This window comes from Protopterus annectens, chromosome 1.part1, assembly GCF_019279795.1.
Source record: "Protopterus annectens isolate FY-2018-M chromosome 1.part1, PAN1.0, whole genome shotgun sequence".
Lineage (NCBI taxonomy): Eukaryota > Metazoa > Chordata > Ceratodontiformes > Protopteridae > Protopterus > Protopterus annectens.
In genome coordinates, this window is record NC_056726.1 from 797272818 (window position 1) to 797289755 (window position 16938).

A 16938-nucleotide genomic window follows, 5' to 3' on the forward strand; every position below is an offset into this window, starting at 1 on the left:
AAAAAGGGGTAGCCATGGGCACCCCTTGTGCAAACTCATATGCTAACCTTGTGTTAGCATATTGGGAGAGGAATTACATCATGGCTAACACCCTATATAGTGACCAAATCAAGTTTTATAAGCGTTTTGTGGACAATGTTTTCTTTACATAGGCTGGCACTGAAATCGAGCTATGTGAGTTCATTAATTATATAAATGGCACCAATGACTTTCTGAGATTTGAAGTTAAAAGTTCTGATGTTAAAATAGAATTTTTAGATACACAAATAAACAAAGAAGGCAATATGGTACATTCTGAAATATATAGGAAATCTTGTTGGAGGAATAGCATTCTACATCGCAGTAGTATGCATCCCCCAACATATTTATCATAATATTGTAAAGTGTCAGACACTTAGGATGTCACGGCTTACTACTGATGATGAAAACTACAGAATGAAGCAAGATATGTTAGCAGGGAATTTTTCATCGAGAGGATACACCAAGAAAGAAGTAGCAAGTGTATGTCAAGTTAATACTGCTATGAGACAAGGTGAAGGGAAACCCTTTCGGCATAGGAAAAGAGGGAGCGTAGGTAGTACTAACAACATTGGTCAACGAATGAAGAGGAATATCATGGTAATTCCCTATTCTAACAAAAATTTGAAGGTTACAAACATTATTAGTAAGAATTGGGATATTCTAACTACTGATGATAGGATTGCAGAGTTAGTATGCCAACAACCTAGTTTTTTCATATAGGAATACCAAGTCATTAAAGAGGCTATTGTGCTATGAGGACAACAAAAAAGTGCCTGTCTTATCCCTCAGACAAGGCACTTTTCCATGCAGAGGATGCAGTCAATGCCTTTATATGTCTTGCAATAATCATTTTATACACCCTGACACAGGATATGAATATAGATTTAATTTCTTTGCTGACTGCAAATCTAGGGACTTAGTTTATCTTGCAGTCTGTCAGACATGTCAGTCTTTTTATATAGGCAAAACTAATAGAAGCCTTTATGAACGTGTTAGAGAGCATGCATATGCGATCAATAGGGAGGATGACTTCAATGCACTAGCCAGACATGTCTTAGATGTAGGAACATTACATAAGTTTAAATTTAATGTCTTAGAGTTAATAAATAAAACAGATAGACTAGGTGACATTAGGAACCATACTGAGGAAAGTGAAAATAGGTGGATATTAAAACTCCAGAGTCACAGGGGGCATGGATTAAATGAAAAGGTGACTCTGAAGCCTTTCCTAGCAGCACACCCCTATTTACATTGATTTTAAAGTGTAAATGTTTTATTTATGAGTTTTATATTAATGTTTTATTTATGATTTTTTATATTGGTTCTAGTGTTTCACTAAGACTTTTTTGTTTAGTTATCTTTTTATATATATATAACATATATATTAGTGTATATATTATCTCTCAGACATATGCATATGAACACCCAGGAATTTTTATTTCATTTGTTGGTTCCTAAGTGTATATGTCTTTAAATGTTCTAATTAGTTTAGTTAATTAGGAAATGGATTTAATATGATTGAGTCAAATTTATAGGCAGTACTATTTAAATGAATGTGCTTTTGTGTAGTTATTAAAGTCTGAAGAAGCGTCATTTGGACATGAAAGTGCTTACTTTTACTTCAGCTATTAAAGGATTTATTTTCATACTTCTGCTGTGGCGAGTCTCATCTATGTTTTAAGAATTAATAAAGACTTGAGGAAATGTCTGGGAGGGGAAGTGGGCAAGAGTCAGGTGGGATAAGGTGCGCCTTCAAACAGAACAATGTGATTTAGGATTACTTGATTTAAAGTGATATTTTAGAGGTACAAAATTAAGGCTCATATACATAATACAAGCAGAAAGATATAAGTCAAAGTGGAAAGGGATGATGATGAAACAGAAGGGGAAATTGAATAAATAAGGTGGGAGTGGGAAATTGGATGCAGATCCTTGAGAAGAATAACAGCAGCCATACTCAGACAGTCCCAATAGTAGTAGGAGCACTGGGTCTCATAAAAAAGAATCTACAATCATATTTAGATATGTTACCAATCCATGTAAACCCATATGAATTGCAGAAGGAGTCATTACTGGACACACTGTGGGTGCTGCGAAGAACACTTTTGGCTGACATCAAGGATTGAAACAATACTCATTTCGTGAACTTTAATCGTACTTTGACTTAGGAGTGGGTCCCATTCCTGTCATGGTATTAGAAACCCAAAAGATTTGGAGAAATTAAAAAGGGATAATATTATAATCATAAAGTAGCAGAAAGTATTCTAAAAACTAAAACAACATGAGAATGGAGAAAGAAGATTTTGCTGATATGGCTGACTGCAGTTAGGGGTAGAGAGAATAGGCAAGAGGGGTATGGAATTTACTGGAGAATGTTGGCAAAACAAACAAAGTATTGAGAGCAAATAATTAGAGAAGTAAAGGGAACAGAATGGGAAGAGGCCAAGAAGATATCTGGACTGCAGGCTAGAGACTGCCTTCCCTACCAGGGATTGATATCAAGATATAGGCAAAGAGAAAGGGATAGGGAAATCCTGAGTGAAAGACCTGCTCTGGTGGAGTTTTTACTTGAATCTAGAACAGAAGCTGATATTTAAAATGTAAACTTTCTAGGGCATATAAAATATTGCACAATAAGAATCAATTAGAGGAGGTTTGAAAAGATTGGGAAGAAAGATTGTACAATCAATTTACAAGAGAATAATGGGAGAACGTATGTATGGCTCCCAAGTAAGCAAAAAAGTCTAGAAAATTCAGGAGTTTTGCTTGGAAGTGTTTGCATAGGTATTTTTATACTCCAAGCAGACTCCAAAGAATTGTTCCTCAGGTAGATGGTTAATGTTGGAGGTGTGATGGAGAAGAAAGTGGTTACTGGGAGCATGTGTTTTGGGAGTATACTATAAAAATCTCTACAGAGTACTCTTTCATAAATACTTGGTGAGGAAATACCTAGACATATTAAGACCTTCTTAAGTTTAATTCTACTGGCTGTCAAAAAAGCAATCATTAGAAAATAGAAATCAAAGTCTAAACAACTGTGTTTGAAGTATTGAATATTGTAACAGAGTTAAAAGAACTGGAAGTGGGATCTTTAGAAAGAGCAAATTTTGTAGAAATAAATGGAAATTGTGGGAATAATATTGGCAGAATAATGTTCTGGAGGAGGACAGAGGTTGTATATTTGCCTGTGTCTTAAGTGATAATTTAATAAGGTTGTTGTTCTTCTTCTTTCGGCTTTTCCCGGTTAGGGGTCGCCACAGCGGATCACCTTGTCCGCTCATGATTGGCAGTGGAGTTTTATGGTGTTGAGTTGCCAGCCCGGCGCCCAACCTTCCACAGAAGGTACACACATGCACACACTCACACCTAGGGCCAATTTAGAGTGTCCAATCCACCTAAAGCATGTCTTTGGGATGTGGGAGGAAACCGGAGCACCTGGAGGAAACCCACGTGACCACAGGGAGGACATGCAGACTCCACACAGAAGGCACCCCAGCCGAGGATCAAACCGGAGAACCTCTTGCTGTGAGGCGGCAATGCTAACCACTGCACCACCGTGTCCGCCCGGTTCAAATAAAAATATCTGGGTAGGTTGGCACACACAGAGAATAAAACTGAAGGCCGATAAGAGTAGATAGTATGATTTCAGAGAATCATAAGTTCCATATACTCATGTTCCCCTGTCTTTCTTACTGCTGGAATATACTGTCTTTAGCTGTTGTGAGGTAGATAAATTACTAACTAGTACTTACAGATGTGTCCACCATAAACAAGACATTATTTTCATCTTCTTTCATGCATAGTATAGCATGGTAGACAGTTGTATTCCATGTTTTTCCCAAGCCTACAATGTTCATAACATTACATTATTTTATTGTTGCAGGCAAATAGTTAGCGCAGGTTTATTAGTTGTAATAGCAGCATTTTTCAGGGGGAAAAAGCTTAAATGTATCAATCATACATTTGTAGGAATTACCAATGCATACCCAAGTATGCTTCTTCCCTTCATCCCTCCCAGGTGTCTTATTGATATGCAAGCCATTAAGTCCACCAGTACATCAAGTGCATCTCAAAAAAACAAAAAGACAGTCCTGGTCTTTTATCTTTTTATTACATTCGTAAGAGAAGACAGCATGTCTGTAAGTTCAAAACACTTCATAAGACATTCTTTGCTCTTACATATTCAAAATGACAAAACTCACACAATCCAAAGCCATGTGAACAAACAAACCAACTGCAGATGATAAAAATACAAGAGAAAGAAAGAAAATGCATTCTATTTTAACTCTGTTTACTTTAGCCGGGCATTACCCTTGACATCATAGAAAGCACTACAGAATGCAAGTAACTGCATAAGATGTTGAGATACAACCAGATAAAACTGAATGTACTGTTAACAAAGTGGAGGTCTATATATCTGTTTTCTTAACCAGGAAGTCCATCTGTCCAGGAAGACCTTTGAAATACTTGAGCACCATCTTCTTATAGCAACCCTATAAAGCTGTGACTTTGGGAAAGGCCCCTGCAGACTTCGAGACTGTACATTAAGTATAATAATATGTGACAGCTACTCTGAATAAAGACAGTTACATACTAAGGTTCCTCAGAACTTGGTAGTGTGTCCTGCCCTCATATCATTATTCATTAATGATCTGCTAGTTAGTCGCCCTTTCAAAGTTCAAGTTAACCTGATGTGCACATAATCATATTCCAGTTTGAATTAAATCTTTACGGAGATAATATTATTCTCTTAAGGGAAGGTAACACAGAACTTCTTGTACAAGATGGCCTGCACAAGGACTTAAGAGATGGCCTGGCTAATGACTAGTAAGCTAATCTGAATCCACTAGTCAGCAACCGTGCCATTTGGCACCATGGAAAAAAATGTTTTTTTTTTTTTAAGTAAGGATGCTGGAGGCACATTATTTTTGTAGTTAGCTATGAATATCTAGCACTATGGTTACAGCCTAATTTTAACTTTATATTATAAACACATATGGTTGTTAATAAGGTCATGATTTGCTATAAGTTTCCAAGCCACCCAACTCATGAAAAAAGGAAAGCAATAATTCTTGATATATTTATTTCATAGTGTGTATATTCACTTCTAATGCTCACATATCACAGTCCTGCCTGTACTTACCAACTCTGTATGTTTCTAAAGCAGGTCTTCTCTGTCTGTCTCTCTCTCTCTCTTAAGAGAATATTACGATTGAACTTCACAGTTCACTGACTGGCTAGACATCACATTAAGGGCTGCCATGCTATTAGCTGATCATTGTGTTATAACACTCTGTTGTCTCATATTCAGTGAAGCTGTAGGTGAAAAAAAATCACTTATCAAGGTGGCATCATTTAGATGGAGTGATATACCTGTCCATTTAAGGAGTAAAAAATAAATAAATAACTTGAATAAAAAGGTAAAAGACCACATTTTGGATGTTTACATGTGTCACTGTGTTGCACATAATTGCTAATCACAATGTTTCCCAAACAAGGATTTTCTACATTACACCTTCATGAAAGTATTGCTATTAATATGTAAAGTATGCACTTTTATATGCTGTACACAGTACACATTACGATATTAGTGTTTGCAAGGCCTCACTGAGACCAATGACTGGTGTAGAAACCATGGCCTTAAGCTTAATGCCAAAAAATGCGCCTTCATCCCCTTTGGGAAAAACTCAGTTCCCACTAATTACCACATCAATGGGAGCCCACTGAACACTGAAGGCATTATAAGAGATCTGGGGACACAGGGTGACAGCAAGCTCTCCTTCAATCACCACATTGCCACTGTGGTCAGAAAGTCCTTCTACGTGGCACATCTCATTACCAAGGGTTTTATATCCCGGAAGAAAGAGTTCATCATCTCTCTGTACGCTTCCCTCATTAGGCCAATCATCGAGTATAATGTCCCATTTGGCATGTACCTCACTAGACACATGCAACAGCTGGAAAGGTCACAAAAGTACCTCATGAAGAGGATCCTAGGCCTTAAATACATGTCCTACATGGACAGACTCAAAAAACTCCAGCTATTCTCTCTCTCATATAGTGTACTAAGAAGCAATTTCTGCTTGACTTACAAAGCCATGTCTGACCCAGCTCTGTTAGAAATGCTACATCTAAATAAATACCAATCCCTCCGCACCACAGGCTCCAGAGACCTAAACCTCATTACCATAATCAACAGAACATACTGGAGGGACAGGTTCATAACCCCAGAAACTGCTCGTGCTCTGGAATAGACTTCCCATACATGTCAAGCAGAGCACTTCATTGGCCCTCTTCAAGAGAAATCTTGTTGAGTGGATGGGAAATAGAAAGTTCACCCCAGGGATCACTCCAGTGGCTCTTCTTGATAGAGGCACAGGGAACTAACGTCTGGTGGCATGATGTCAGGGCACTTCTATGGACTAGGCTTGTAAAGGCTCCAGGTACATTAGCCTAGTACACACCTATGAACCTAAGTGGGTTCAAGTGGGTGTTTAAAGTTCTTTCCTATGTATTTACTTTTGACAGTTTCTTTTTTAGTTTTGTGCAGGTACTTACTTCACTTTATAGGTCTTATCGTCTGTATATTGGCTGACAAAGATCTGAGGAATAGTTCAATTATCCTGTTAAATAATAATAATGAAATTAATTAATGTAGTCCTAGTTGCATTACACAAGAGATTGTGTTCAAGCTAGCATTCCACAAAATTCTTGTATCTTCTGAGTATGTAGTTGTTATTAACATTTGGAGACCTGCCCATAGCCTACAGACCTAAATGTAGTTTAGGAGCTGGGTGCACACAACATGTTGATTCATATGCATACTTTCTTATTGTTTTGGGTTGCCACAGAAAAAAATGTCCATTGCAGTCCAGCCCAATGAACCAGTTGTGAAAACAAATATATAAATAAATAAAAATGAATATTTGCTCAAGTCGAGATGGCTTTTGAAGAAATATACAGACTCAGTGTGGAAATGGAGCTGCAGATAAGTGTTGGGTTAGGATAAAATGGAAATGCATCACATAGGTTCATAAGTTACTAGGGAAGTACTAGATATTGTCAGTAATTAACAGCAGCAACAAGGTACAACAGTGTGGCACTACTTAAATAATGTACACTAGATAACAGAACAGTGATAATTTCAAGGAGGCAAACAGATGAGGAGCAGTCAGTAAGTTAAATGAAAAGGAGACAGCAATTTCTATTGCATATAATAATGCAGTAGTAAAATCATACACAGTAGCACAGCTAAGCTGGGACAGATAAGGTAGTGAAGTCTGCCTGATCTAAAGCAATGATATAGAGGTTGCTTTACCTGTAGTTGACTAGGATCTTGAGCTAACTATGCGATAAGATTAACACTGACTTGCAGCAGTGCACCGATCTGAGAAAACCTCCAGTCCAACAAAAGCTAGCCAATTAGAGGGGTAAAGTTTTCGCTGAATCTGTCAGCCAGCAAGTTTGCTATATCTACAGCATTTGTGTATGTGGTGTCCTTGACCACCAGTTCTGAACAGATCTGAGTACTACCTTTGAGATTACAGACATATGTGAAGAAGGCGTTATGATTGTCTCTAATAGACGTGGCCAATTTGGGCTCAAAGTTTGCTTTGGAGGATTTCACTAGTGCTCTTATTTGCTTGTTCAGGCTAAGGAGACATTGTTTCCAATTGGGCACCTGCTCCTTCTTGGTCTTGGACAGCAATTTGTTCCTTTTGTTATAGAGTTTATTTATTGAAGATGTCCAACAGACAGGTTTACTCTCCCTTGCAGAGGATGACTTAGTCCTGTAGGGTATTCCTGATTCCATGCATCTATATAAATGCTGGTATAGTGCTTTGGTGTAGTTTTGGATATTGGTGCCAGTTCCTACAGAGGGGGAGGGGGCTGTGAAGCTGTTTATACCATGAAGGCTTTGGATAAGTTTTTATGTCTGATCCTAGCTAGAAGGGGGTTTGGGAGATGGTGACTTCGAAAGCGACTGCTTTGTGGTCAGATCTTACTAGGGAGGATGATACTATAGGGATGCTGCAGTGGTTAATACCAAGTCCAAGATATTATCTCCCCTTGTGGGGGTATCCACTAGCTGTTCCAAGGTGTTAGCATTGACAAAATCAAGAAATCTCTGGGCATTTGTGTTCTGGCATGAGTAGATGTTCTTCGTGTTTCACTGTTGCAGTCATCACACTTGGGTTATCCTGCCAGGGGTAGCCCTCAGTCGGCCCGAATACCAGAGGCTTAGTATTTCTGCCTCAGTTGCTGTCACTTCAGGACTGACATCAAGTCGTCAGTGGTATAAAAACAGGCAGCCAACGCCATCACATCAGTCTTTCTTGCTGAGGAGCGCGAAGCAGAAGCAGTTCGCATGAGTGCCAGTCGGCTGCTACCTGAGTTTTTGTTTCTGAAATTGAATCATCTTGAAGTCTTCTAAAGCTAAGTACCCCATTGGAGATCCTTTTTTCCTTGCTCTAACCAATATCAGAAAAAGTTAACAATTGTCTCACCTGTGGAAAGCAAATACCACACCGAGATTTCCAGTCTTACTGCATCACCTGTTTAGGCCCAGACCATGATGTACTTTGCTGCCGGTTTTGTGCTTGAACTGTTCATTGTCGGGCCCTTATTGTAGCTAAATACTTTCGTTCGCGATCTCCGTATTCTGAAATGGCTTTGTTAAGCCACCCGATTACCGATCTTCTGAAAAACCGTAAGGATAAAGACAGAGACAGACAGCACAGGTCCAAAACTGCCGATGACACTTCCGTTAAGCTAGTCGCCAATTCGCCGGTACTCAGTGAGCCGCTTTTGCAGCCCCTGATGCCCACTTTGATGGAATTGCAGGCCACTACCAAGACCCATGCGGAGCTCGGTTGCCAAGAGACTCTTCTTTGGCTACGGAACCTGCAGATGTCTCTACCTTGGATGGGTCTGGAGCTGCTGTGCAGGCACTGGCTTCTGAGGAAGTTCTTCGCACTACTGATATTCGACACAAACCAACGACTTCATTTGCATCTTCAGTTCTTTCTAAATCCACCGACTTTCTAAGGCCAAGAGTATGAGCTACGCCTAAAAAACTGACGACACAAACACAAGCGCCCGCTTCCTTGCCACAATCACAGATGCTTAAAATGGCAGAAGACCTGATCCTGCTGATTAGGGGAAGCCATCCTTCCCATGCTAAAAGAAAAAGAGACTTGTCCCCAGCAGCTTTATCTGGCCAAGAGTCCAACGACTCTGAGGTTTCTGATTATGAAGACATATCCTTATTTGCCTATGAGGATTCAGATGCAGAGGAATCCATTCCTTCTGCCTCCCCTCCAGAGGATTTTTCTTTTGGTGAAACCTTATATACTTTGAGAGAGCATTTCCTTTGGGAATGCCAGGATTATCCTCAGTCCAAAAAGAGAATCAGGGAATTTTTAGACTTACCACAGCATAGACCATTAGCTATCCCTCCTGTTCTGGATGTTGTAGATGATGTTTTTATGGAGTCCAGTCTAACTCCTGACACTTTACCTGACAGGTACTACAGACTCCCTGACTCACACAAATTTCTTTTCAAAATTCCTACTGCTGACCCAGAGGTCATCTCCCAAGGACTGAAAGGAATAAGAGCAACTACAGTTAAGAATCCCACCCCTTCGGACAAGGATTCCTGAGCTTTAGACAGATGGGGTAAAAAAGTATACACCTCTACAACTCTTGCCATTAGAGCATTAAATTGTCAAATCCACATGCTGAAATACCAGCAACATACTATGGAACTTAGTAAGCAAAAATTATCTACATTCCCTGACTGTGCAGAAAATAAAGAATTACAGGAGCTTATGCACTCTGCAAGCCAAGTCAACAAGCATACCTTGCAATGTGGGTTTGACGCTGTAGAAGCATCTTGCAGGGCAGCAGTCACAAGTTCTGTACTTAGAAGGCATGCCTGGCTTAAGGAGCAGACCTTGCCAGACCATGTCAAATCAAAATTATTGGACACACCTCTGAACAAGGACAATCTGTTTGGCACCAAAGTAGAAGAGGTTTTAAAAAAGATGGAAGAAAAAGCTAAGTCTATGCAGACAGTCAAAGATTTTTTGCAAGTGCAGCCTGCAAGATTCAGTAGGCATTGCCCCTCAAATCATTGGTCCTTTCCAGCCCACTCATTGCCACCTCAAACTAGACCTAGGGGAACCAGACCCCCCAAACTACAGTCAGGGTATGCAGAGATCTAAGCAATGGAGTACCTCCACTTCTAAAACAGGGAGTGCTAAGCCACCCCCTTATGGAAAGAATTCACAATGACTTCTCAACTCCTCTCCTCATCTCTGCTAGGAGGAAAACTTTCCCACCATGTAAAAAACTGGACCTCCGTCACCAACGATCGATGGGTTCTCAACATAGTATCCAAGGGGTACAAATTTTTTTCCATACGCTGCCAATCCCAAAAGGGTTCCCAGACCTTCCTCCAAACCAGTGGGCAGAGGCACAAAACCAAGTTCAGTCCCTGCTTTCCACAAGGGCAATTCATCCTGTTCCTGCAGAACAGATAGGCCAAGGGTTTTATTCCAGACTTTTCCTGGTACCCAGAAAAGAGGGCACTTGGTGCCTAATCTTAGATCTATCCATTCTAAACACCTTCCTGGTGATACCAAAATTCAAAATGCTCACCCTACATCAGCTTCTCCCTATGCTGTCCAAAGATGCCTGGTTAGCCACTCTAGATCTAAAGGAGGCCCATATGCACATCCCAGTCAGGGATTCCTGCAGAAAATATCTACATTTCAGGGCAGGACCTATGCATTATCAGTTCTCTGCACTTTCCTTTGGCTTATCCACTGCTCCCAAAGTTTTCATAAAATGCGTGGCTCCAGCCATTGTCTATTGCAGATAGAGAAATATTCAAATTTACCCCTACTTGGACGATTGCCTGATTCAGGCAGACAGTCAGGAAAAGCTGTTGCAGCACCTGACATCTGTAAAAGACCTTCTAACCTCCCTGGGGTACACTGTCAACAAAAAGAAATCCAAACTTGTCCCCTGTCAAAAAATTGTATTCCTGGGAGCAAGCTTGGATACAGCATCCCAGATGGCATTCCTTACTCCCGAAGAAACAAACCTATCTGACAGGCTACTTCTCTCAAATGGCACCAGAACCCAGTTATCCACAAGGAAAATCCTGCAAGCTGTAGGGTACATGGTCTCCTGTATTCTAATAATTCCATATGCCAGACTGCATATGAGGAAACTTCAGTGGTACTTAAAAAGTCTTTGGTGCCAACATTCTCAGGACCTGGAAACTATCATACCTATGATACTTTATCTAAGGAAAGAGTTCCTTGGTGGGCAGCAGCTTGCAACCACAACAAGGGGATTCCCTTTACACAACCCCACGCTGCCCAGACCCTAACCACAGATGCATCAGACTATGCCTGGGGTGCACATCTGGACTGCAGGTGCATTCAGAGCCACTGGAGCCCAAATCAAATTCATCTCTACATCAGCCAAAAGGAGATGCTAGCTGTTCAGCATGCTCTGACAGCTTTCAGATCCTTTCTCTCTCCAAGGCCCCTACTAATCAAAACCAACAACACCACAGTGATGTGGTACATCAACAAGCAGGGGAGAACCCACTCTTACCCACTATGCAGGCTAGCCATGAACCTCTGGAACACGGCCTCAGCCTTGCATATTCACCTGCAAGCTCAATTCCTGCCAGGCAAACAAAAGTCTCTGGCAGACAACTTAAGCAGAAATCTCCTAGACCCACATGAGTGGCAATTAAACCACAACACCTTCAGCCTTGTGACCCAGGAATGGGGTACCCTGAAGGTGGACCTATTTGCCTCCCCCTACAACCACCAGCTCAGCAAATTCTGCACCAGGGAACCTCAGAGCAAGGCCTGGAAAGTGGATGCCCTATCCTTCCAGTGGAAAAACCTCTCAATCTATGATTTTCCCCCTCTACCTCTTCTTATAAGAGTATTACTCAAGGTAAGGGAGAAAAGACCAGATGCAGTCCTGATTGCCCCAGACTGGCCATGCCAACACTGATACCCACTATTGCGCAGTCTGTCACCGTTGCCTCCATGGCACCTCCCACAGATCCCAACTCTCCTGACTCAGCAGGAGGGACAGTTCTTGCATCCTCATTTGCAGACACTGAACCTCGCAGCCTGGCTTATTTCTTGATTTCTCCTCCAGTGGCCAGCCTAAGCAAGCAGGTACTGAATGTCATATGTGAAGCCAGATGACCCAGTACTGGAAAATCCTATGCTGACAAGTGGAAAAGGTATTGTTCCTGGATCCAGACTAAAGGAGTGGACCCAGCACAGCCCTCCTTACCTCTCATGCTGGATTACCTAGCAGACGTACTCCACAGGGGCCTATCCTTCTCATCCATTAAGATCCATGCCTCTGCCATCTCTGCTCATTACAGCACTGAGTCACCTCACTTCTCGCACCCTCTCATCAAGCAGTTCTTGAGAGGGGCTAACAACTTAAGGCCACCAAGAAGAGCCCCTACCCCTGCTTGGGACCTTAACTTTGTGTTGGAGAAGCTCATGCTACCCTCTTTGAGTCTGCAGCGTCAGCTGAATTAAAGTTCCTCTCTTGGAAAACAGCCTTGCTTCTGGCCATCACTTCAGCCAGAAGAGTGTCGGAGCTTCAAGCACTTATGGCTGTGGAACCCTTCATTATTTTTCATGCTGACAGGGTTTCCCTCTGGACTAACCCAACTTTCATGCCTAAAGTGGTGTCCATTGTGGCTCTCAACCAATCTATTCATTTGCCCACTTTTTTCCCTAATCCTCAAAATAAGGGTGAAAGGATCCTGCACTCTTTAGATGTGCACAGACAGCTCAGATTCTACCTTGCTAGAACTAAGTCCTTTAGGAAGTCTGACCAGTTACTAGTCATCTTTGCACCAGGGGCAGAGGACAAGGCCATATCAAAGCAAACCATCTCCAAATGGATAGCACACTGTATCCATTTCTATTACAAACACCATGGGAAACCACCCCCTCAGGGGGTCAGAACACATTCCACTAGGGCAACTTCAACCTGTACAGCCTTTCTCAGAGGAGTCCCTAGCAGGGACATTCTGGAAGCTGCAACTAGGAGTTCTGTTCATACCCTCACCAAGCATTACCACCTGCCTATCTTTTCCAAATCCAGGGCAGGCTTTTCATCCGCAGTCCTGCAGGGCATACTAGCCAGCCCCAACTCTTCTTAACTGTCTACACCTATTCTTCACCTTTGGGAATCAACCCAAGTGTGATGACTGCAACAGTGAAACATGAAGAACATAGTACAGGTGTGTACACCTACCATAAATGTAGATGTTCGAGTGTATTCACTGTTTCAGCCCTGGTTTTCCACCCTCCAGCCCCCTTGTCTCTCTCTCTCTCTTTTTCTCTTCCTCACTCCTTACAGGGCTGTTGGTATTTACTTTTTACTGATGGTGTTTTTCCACCATAACTTAGCTCCCTATTTGGGGGCTCCTGACATTTGGGGAAAGAAAAACTGATGTAATGGTGTTGGCTGCCTGTTTGTATACCACTGATGACCTGACATCAGTCCTGAAGTGACAGCAACTGACACAGAAATACTAAACCCCTGGTATTCAAGCTGACTGAGGGCTACCCCTGGTAGGATAACCCAAGTGTGAATACTGCAACAGTGAATACACTCGAACATCTACATTTATGGTAAGTGTACACAACTGTACTTTCTTCCAGTCTATGTTTTGGAAGTTAAAGTCACCCAGGATCAGGGTAAAGGGTTGAATCTTGATACATTGATTGGGCATCTTGAGTCATATTTGGAGGGCAGGTAGCTAGCTATGATTTGAATAGGGGTCTTGTCAATGGTTAACTGCACCTAGAGTGTCGCCTATGCGTCATATTGTTTGACCAGCCTGGAGGTGTGTATGTCTTTAATGTACTGAAGATGCAAAAACCAAACGGCTGCAGGTACACTGAGGTGCCCAAAACACACAACAACAGCAAAAGTAAATTAAGGCACCAAAGTTACACACTGGAAATCAGTCACTGTACTTTATTGCAGAAGACAAACGGTAAGCGCTTTCACAACTTAATGTTGCTTCATCAGACCACATCACTACAACTGATGCTTGGTTAAATACTAGGACAATTAGTATGACATCACAATTTAAAGAGATATTACTTCACTAACATAAGAACATATATCAATATCCATAAGAAAAATGCATAAAATATATAGAAAGGTGTGTATTTACACACAATAATATTTAAAAACAATAATATTTAAAAAAATATTAATATTTAAAAAAAAAGGGGGGGGGTCATTCCTGAAGGTTATTCAAAAAAAAAAAAAAAAAAAAAAAAAAAAAAAAAAATATATATATATATATATGCGTGTGTGTACATATACACACACATATAACCATAATAGTACAATGAAAAATATATATATATATAAAAAAACTCATGTTTTACTGTTTAAGGCGCCTGGCCTTAAGGTAAGGAACTAATGAGGTGCAGCCATTCAAACCAGGATATCTATCTGCTTGTAATTTAGTGATCCATTGTTGTTCTAATTCTTCAGTGTGGTTTTCTACGTCACCACCTCGGTTTGTCCTTACTGTTTGTTGTAAGATTAAAAATTTAAAACAATGGCTACTGTCTGTATTCAGGACATGATTAGCTAGAGCATTTAATTGCTTCTGGTTCCGTATGTCCCTTATATGTTCTAACATTCTTTCTTTAAAGCTCCTATTTGTTTTGCCTACATAATAGGCATGGCATGCTTGGCAAAAGCAAAAATAAACAACATCGACACTTTTACAATCATAATAATTCTTCGTATAAATTTAAAACATTTCGCAGGATGAATGTACTCATTTTTAGTGTAGACATGCTGACAAGCAGCACAATTCCTGCACGGGAAGGTGCCCTGTCTGTTTGAAAGATTTTTTCTAAAAGACTGATGTTCTCTATTACAGAGCTGCTGCTTTAAAGACACGTTATTTCTAAAACTGAAGTTTGGGGTGTCACCAACTGTGGAAACCAGACCTGGTATTTCATGTAATAGGTGCCAATTCTTTTTAATAATTTCTGTATACTTATTGATGTCACTTGCAAATCTAAAAACTATTCTAAACTTATTTCTATCAATACTTGTATCATAAGGTATACTTGTATCAGCACTATAAGAGCTCATGTATGGTTTACATCTTGTAGATCTCAATTTCCATGCATCTGCTATCACTCTAGTGATTTCTGAGCTAGAATAGCCTCTTGTTTGAAATTCGTCTTGCAACTTATTTAAAGCAACTAATGCCTCTTCATCATTATTATGTAGGCGTAGGGTTCTATAGACTTGTCCTTTGAGGACATTTCTAGGTATGTGTCTCAGGTGCATGCTTGACCTGTGCAGACAGGCATTGGTTCTTGTAGGTTTGTGATAAATACTGGTTCTTATCTGCTTTAAATCAGTAAGGGTGACACTCACATCCAAGAAATCAACACATGTATCAGAAAAAGTAAACTTCAAAAAGTCTGTAGTACTATGCAGGTAATCAATTAAATTACTGATATTTTCACCATGCCCTTTCCACAAGACAAAAACATCATCCACGAAACGGACGTACCAGAGAATGTAGCCAAAAAATGGGTTAACATCTGACAAAACATATTGTTCTTCCCATTGTACTAGTGATAGATTGGCGTAGCTATTTGCACACGAAGTGCCCATAGCCACGCCAGTCTTCTGTAGAAAAAATTGATCCTGAAAAGCTACAATATTATTTTCAAGTATAATCTCCAATAGTGCACAGACTAGCATAATCTTATTAGTAGCCAGCTTCTTATTCATATCGAGGAATTCTCTTATTCTATCAATACCCCAAACATTTGGAATACTAGTAAAAAGAGATTCAATGTCCATGGTAAGGAATACAAATTCTTCATCATTATCAATGGTTTCCATTCTATTTTGCAACCGCTGTAAAACATTTTGTGTCTCTAAGAACTGTATAACAACTATCCAAGAACTCATGTAAAATGCCTTCTACATAAATAGATAGAGGCTCAGTGCACCATCCTGCTCCTGATACGATGGGCGTAAGGAGGAACCGTGGGATGTTTATGGATTTTAGGGAGTCCATAAATCCTAGGAACTAGAGGTTTTTGTACTGAAAAATAATTAAATAAGGATTCATCAATTAATCCTGTAATCAGTAAATCAAACACTAAAAAAGACACTTTATCAGTGATAGCAATTACAGCTGTTTTTGTCAGCATTTGATAGGTACAAGTATCTAATAGCAAAACCTTCATCTGGTTAACATATAAATCTTTGTCCATTAATACAGTTTTACCACATTTATCTGCTTGTTTAATAATAAGAGAATGTAAATCCTGCAATTCATGTAGAGCCCTATATTCTTCTGTATTTAAATTATGAAAGGTGCAGCCTTGCGTACCAGGAGTATAAGCTTCATTAAAAGCATTTTCACAGATATCTAAAAATCTTTGTATGCTTGGAGGGGTGGGGGGTACAAAAGTGCTAGGTTTCTTGTATATATTTACATTGACATTTTCATTACTACGAAACATGCATTTTAATGATAAATTCCTACCAAGCAATTTCAAGTCTGTTAGCATTTCGGTTAAATCTGCCTTCTTGGCAGGTATAAAAGACAAACCCTTATTAAGCAAACTGTTTTGTTCATTAGTTAGAGTAAAGGAAGAAATGTTAACAATAAGATCAGTTTTTACATCCTCCTTTTCTTTGAAAAGTGTGCAGTTCTGTCCATTTGATTTTCCCTTGCTGTCTTTCCCATATTGGGATTGCTTTTGGCTCAAGCTCTGAAAGGGAGAGCTGCTTTCAAAGTGAATTCTCCCACTTTCAAATTCTCTAAAAAAACACTAGTATCTTTAG

At 40.1% G+C, this 16938-nt stretch overlaps 1 protein-coding gene and 1 long non-coding RNA gene across 3 annotated transcripts in view; one reads left to right on the forward strand and one right to left on the reverse strand.

Moving 5' to 3' along the window:
• MYO5B (myosin VB) overlaps window positions 1–16938 on the forward strand; it is a 3346216-nt gene that overhangs the window by 1171420 nt on the left and 2157858 nt on the right. The window lies entirely within an intron of this gene.
• The window catches only part of LOC122807216, a 119985-nt gene that overhangs the window by 102727 nt on the left and 320 nt on the right, over window positions 1–16938 (reverse strand). The gene's annotated exons all lie outside the window — the stretch shown is intronic.